The sequence below is a fragment of the Pundamilia nyererei genome, unplaced genomic scaffold (assembly GCF_000239375.1).
Source record: "Pundamilia nyererei isolate P.nyererei 1_Seehausen unplaced genomic scaffold, PunNye1.0 scaffold00125, whole genome shotgun sequence".
Taxonomy (NCBI): Eukaryota; Metazoa; Chordata; class Actinopteri; order Cichliformes; family Cichlidae; genus Pundamilia; species Pundamilia nyererei.
Genome location: NW_005187526.1, coordinates 1846353 through 1852352, shown reverse-complemented (window position 1 = coordinate 1852352; position 6000 = coordinate 1846353).

The following is a 6000-nucleotide window of genomic DNA, read 5'->3' as shown; positions in this document are numbered from 1 at the left end:
TTTTTTTTCTTGGGTCAAACATCATCAGCTAGTAGCATCTCTTCCTTTGTAGCCTGGGCAGTATGTTTTTACCTCCAGTGGCAAAGCAAATGTGTTGTTTCCTGCTTCACCGGGAACTGGTTCCTTGAATCTTTTCCTAAGTACTTTGTTACTGGTTGTTAAAGTAACTCGCTTTCTAGGCAGTAAATTGTCAAGCTGGGACAGAGCTCTTGCCACTGTCTTAGACATGCCTTGACAGGGCTTGTCTCAATATTGCACACTAGGGAATGTAAACACATACCAGTGCTAAAGCAAGGATATAGGAACATGCTTATATATCCCGAACAAACCTTACACATACATCCCTAATTGCAGCATCTTCCTTGCCTTTACAACATGTCTTCCATTCCAATCTTCAGCCACTTTAAATCCTTCTAACACATTGACAGTGCCTCTACAGGTACTTAACCTTTAGCAAGAACTTCCAGCTACAACCAGTTTGGTTGTGGAATCCATCACAATCCACTACTCTGTTGGTTACTGGAGAAAGAAGAAAAAAGTCATAGTGCAATCTCCTCCTTCTCTCTGTATTACAGTCATGATGCTTTAATTAATGGTTGTGAGATTGTGTCTCTTGGCATCTCTTCCTCTCATTCAGCCGTTTTACTCTGATGAACCACCAAGCAGCTTGAAATGACAGCAGCCAGAGAACTAGTAGGAGGAACTGAACCACATCAAGGCTGAGATATACTGTAATAACTGGTTTAAAGGTTTGAAGGTTTTCTTAATAATAACAGTCAAATGATTAAGTCCTTGACTTCACAATAATGACAATGTTGACAAAACTGTCAAGAACAATAAGCTAAATTACTATGCAGACTTATGCATCATGTGCATATTTTCGGGCTGAAAGTGCAAAGCAGCGTCTCAGTGTTACAAGGGTTAAATGTGACTGTGCTGGAAGAGGAAAACAAATAAGTCTTAACTCATGTCCTTGATTCTAGCTAAGTTAAATACAGTGATGTGTCAATTAGTTGCTTTTTTATGCCTTTTGTGATTTCCTCTTAATTTCAGAAATCTGTGGTGTACAAGGTCAAAAGCACTAAACCTGTATGTAAAACCTTCCTTACAACTCACAGCTGGCCCATTACGTTAATTTTAAGCTGACATATTTTTATTCTGCCTATTAAGAGTAGTTGGCTTGATTCTGAATCATGATCTGAATTATCATTACATATCATTTATTTAATCTTGGTGTCTTTTATTTATTTAATCTTCATTCTGGCTTCAGCCATTTCAGCCCCTCTCCTCTTAAGGTAACATTTCTCTGATTGGCTGCTCCTTATAAACACAGAGTGTAAAGAGCAGATGGTTACGGCTGCACACAGTGAGGTGTGTGCTTGAGATGGCCATACTTTGGATATCATATAGATCCAAGAGGAGAAAAAAAATGTTTCAAATTGAACCTTTAAGTTGATATCAGATTATCTTTACAGAGTTCACAATGTTACTGAGGTTGTTAAGTGGCTTGGTGCCATTGTACTCTTAGTTAAAAACATGAAAAGGATAAACAACTGAGACTCTGACAACCTGAAACAGCTTAATGCTTTACCAAGTAGTCACACATGTGCGACTAGTAGAGCAGGGCGATATGACCAAAAATATTTATCATGATATACATTTTAAAATTTGCGATAACGATATAGCTGACGATATAATTGACACTAGACAAAATACTTTACAACTCCACAACTTTGTTAGTGCAAAAAAAAAAAAAATCAATGTATTTTCACTTAAACAAGCAGCTGTTTTTTTTGGGTTTTTTTATGTGCATTAAAGTTATATACAAATTTAATAATGCAAATGCAAATTCCTTGCTGACAGTTTAACCAAAAGGCATTTCCAGTGGAAATTGGCCGACATATCCTCAGCATAACCATGTATAATATTCACAAAACTTAAAGAGAGGTTATACACACACAATACGGTAATATTATGTTGAAGCACAGTACGTATCACTCCGCGAGGCTCCTGCCTACGATAGCCGCAATGCTCCGACAATCCATCAGGCGGTGCAGTTTGTAGCTTAGCAAAGTCGCACTAAAACATTTGACAGATTTTCGAGCGCCATGTACCACATAAAATCGTTTCAAGGTCAGTAAACGCAACCAGAATTCATACATAAGGCACACGGAATTATAAGGGGCACTGTCGATTTTCAGATTTTAAGTGTGCCGTATTTTTCAAAAACCACGGTAATAACAACGGCCCGCTAGCGTGGTCTACCAAAAATAGTGCTTTGTTGTGTATCTGACGGACGAAAGCTAAACCAGTTCCACAGCAATGAAGTTGCAGCATTTTTACAAACCAATTCTGGTTCATCTGTTTCATTCAACGATCCACTTTCGCCCTTCTCATTCTCTGTCGCCGCCATGCATTTGCCGCCATGTGCGTATGAAAACAAAGGCACTGTGCATGCGCATTTTACCCATATTCTATCGCGATATTTCATTTTCTTATCGTTGCCCAACATATAAGTACCGGTATTACTGTGAACGGTATGATATGGCCCAGCCCTTGCGACCAGTTGTCTAGACATCTAATACAAAAAAATTTCTAGATGAAAAAGTGTAACAATTCATTAATACTGTATATTCAGAACTGCAGAAACCATTCCAGTAATTCTGCATAGGATAAAATACTTTTGGTCCCCTTTATATAATTCCAGAAACTTACAGCCTTGAAGCAAAACCAAAATTCAACCTAACTAGCTTGCCTGAAAGTTAACCCACAAACGTGTTAGTCTACATATCAGCTAGTCAATTAGCGTGCCAAGCAGCCAGTAGGCTACACAGCGGACTGCAATGATTTGGAATGATAGGCCTCATTGCACACAACAGCACCCACCTCCATTTTGTCATGGATGACTGAAAGGCATAATTACACTTAATCACCCCTTTCGATGCCTGCTCTCTGCTCTTTTTAGAATAGAATAGAATTCAACTTTATTGTCATTGCACATGTCACAAGTACAAGGCAACGAAATGCAGTTTGCATCCATCCAGAAGTGCTTTAGCCATGATATAGATATATTACAAAATATATATAAGCAATAATAAAGGCAGGAGGGTGAAGAGTCCATTTTAAAGTGGAATCCTGCAGTGATAATGGTTAATCTAAGAGGTATATCTATGGTTAGATCTAAGGCTAACATAATTTCCTTTCTTTATCTCCTCCGATCTATCTTCTTAAAAAAAATAGCCACATCTAACTCCTTATTTAGTTTGTTCTTAAGAACAACTAAGAACAACAGCAGATTGGGTGTCAGCTGGCAGTGGAAAGATATACTGACAACAAATGTGAACACAGTTGACTGTTTCACTAGCTCACCAAGTGCTGGCCAGATGCAATACACTCTTGCCGCTCTATCTAGGATGTGAACTTTTGGATAAGTCAGCCAAACAGTCACTGTCCCTCTCAGTGTGTGTATTAATAGCAGACCTGTTGAATCGAAAGCAGAGCAGACATCTGCCAGCTCTGCCTGCTGCAGGACTCCCACCCACCTCCTGTTCTCCAGGAGAGGAGGAGCTAACAGAGGTACAGAGGATGGCCCAAGTAAGAAGAAAATGGCAACATCTCAAAGCGAAGCAGAAAACAGAGCCTGCCGCTCATCTCTGCCTCTGGCTAATAAATCACTGACTATGCTGTAAAGTAGAGCAGGGCGATATGGCCAAAAGTATTTATCACGATATACATTTGAAAATTTGTGATAACGATATAACTGATGATATGGTAAATGGCCTGCATTTGTATAGCGCTTTTCTAGTCCCTAAGGACCCCAAAGCGCTTCACACTACATTCAGTCATTCACCCATTCACACACACATTCACACACTGGTGATGGCAGCTACATTGTAGCCACAGCTGCCCTGGGGCGCACTGACAGAGGCGAGGCTGCCGGACACTGGCGCCACCGGGCCCTCTGACCACCACCAGTAGGCAAACACGGGGTTAGTATCTTGCCCAAGGATATTTGGCATGCAGCCAGGAGGCAGCCTGGGATCGAACCACCGACCTTCTGATTAGTGGCTGACCTGCTCTGCCACCTGAGCTACAGCCACCCCACGATATAATTGACACAACACAAAATACAACTCCACAACTTTACTAGAGCAAAAAAACCCCATTCATGTATTTTCACTTAAACAAGCAGCTGTTTTTATGTGCATTAAAGCTATATAAAAATTTAACAGTGGAAATGGAAATTCCTTGCTAAAAGTTTAACAAAAGGCATTTCCAGCAGAAATGGGCTGACATATCCTGAGCATAACCATGTATAATATCTACTGAAGTTTAAAAAAGGGGCTTTGCAACATGAAACCACAGTGTGACAAATGGAAAAGTCAAATATTTATTTTTCAGACCATAAGGTGCACGGGATTATAAGACACATTAAGCGAAACAAAGCAGTCAGATAAATCAAACTTTATTCAACTCATATTTCTTGCTTCTTCCACTTCTGTACCATTGATTCATTAATGCTGTATTCTATCACAGCTGCTCTATTCCCATGTTGTTGCAGTATATTAATGACTAACCTCGTATTGTGGATGAATTATCTCAGTTGTTCTCCTGACTGAAGTTTGGTCCGTTTACAGCATCCTGCCATGCGATTGCATTTGTCTCTAACTATCAGGAACCCTCACGTTAACTTTTAATGAGTGGCAAAGTGTTAGCGTTGATTCCTCCAGATTCACTGTTTATGTTATAGCTGTGTCGCTAGCGATCACGTAGCACATCATTATAAACCAGCTAGCCCAACTTCAGTAACCTTACAAACGTCAGTGCTGTTTAGTTTCCTGTCTTCATTTATGTTGGAAGTGATAGCAGAGCTGTACGTTTGAATTTTTCCAGAAATTTCAGAACATGCTATATAATGCTCAGGAAACTAGCGAGCTAACTTCCGCCATCTTCCTGCTAGCTTCTAACTCCGTTTAGTGTAATAAATTCTGTTTTCATGGATGCCTGGATGTTAAACTTCATAGTTACACCTGGTAAAGCAGCAATGCTGATCGTTTTATTAAAGATGAAAGAATTTAGACAGTTTCTTTTACCTCTCAGTTATGCTGCAGTGTTTGTTTGACTTTGGGACCTGAAGAGGATGGAGTTTAGGACCCAGACTGCTCCCAGATTTACAAGCGCAGGACTCCCACAAATACGGCAATAACGACGGCCCGCTTGCATGTTCTACAAAAAACTGTGCTTTGTTGTGTATCTGACGGACAAACACCAAACCAGTTCCATATCACTGAAGTGGCACCATTTTTACAAACTAATTCTGGTTCATCCGCTTCACTCAACGAAACGCTTTCTCCCTTCTCATTCTCCATTGCCGCCATGCTTTTTTGGCCATGTGCGTATGAAAACAAAGGCACTGTGCATGCGCGTTTTACCCATCTTCTATCGCGATATTTCATTTTCTTATCGTTGCCTAACGTTGTACTGGTATTACCGTGAACGGTATAATATGGCCCAGACCTACTGTAAAGCAGAGATTTCAAACGCAGAACACCTGAGCCAGAAAAGGCCTGCCAAAGGATCCAACCCACTGGGGGAGGGGGTATATTTTCTGGAGTTTTCACTTCTGTCATTACTTTTATTTGAGCCTGAGGTCTAAACTATAGCCTTCATACAAACAAAGACATTGCCTGCTCCACTATATCACAGTAAGCAACACATAAGGCAAACAGAAAATGAGTTTTTTTTCCCTGTTAGTACATCCAGTGAAAAACATAAAGGGTACTGTTTTTTTTTCCACTATAGAGCAACTATTAAATTCTCTCAAAAAGGCTATAACCTTTTTTTTTTTTAAACACAAGCAGCTATCCATCCATCTGGCTTTGTGTGTACAATTCATTATTTCACTTATACAAAGTAGTGGCAGCTGCACAGGTCTCACTGCAAGAGACAAGTTAACCTCTCATACACTGCTCAGTGCTTTTGAACATGTCATTCTGCAGC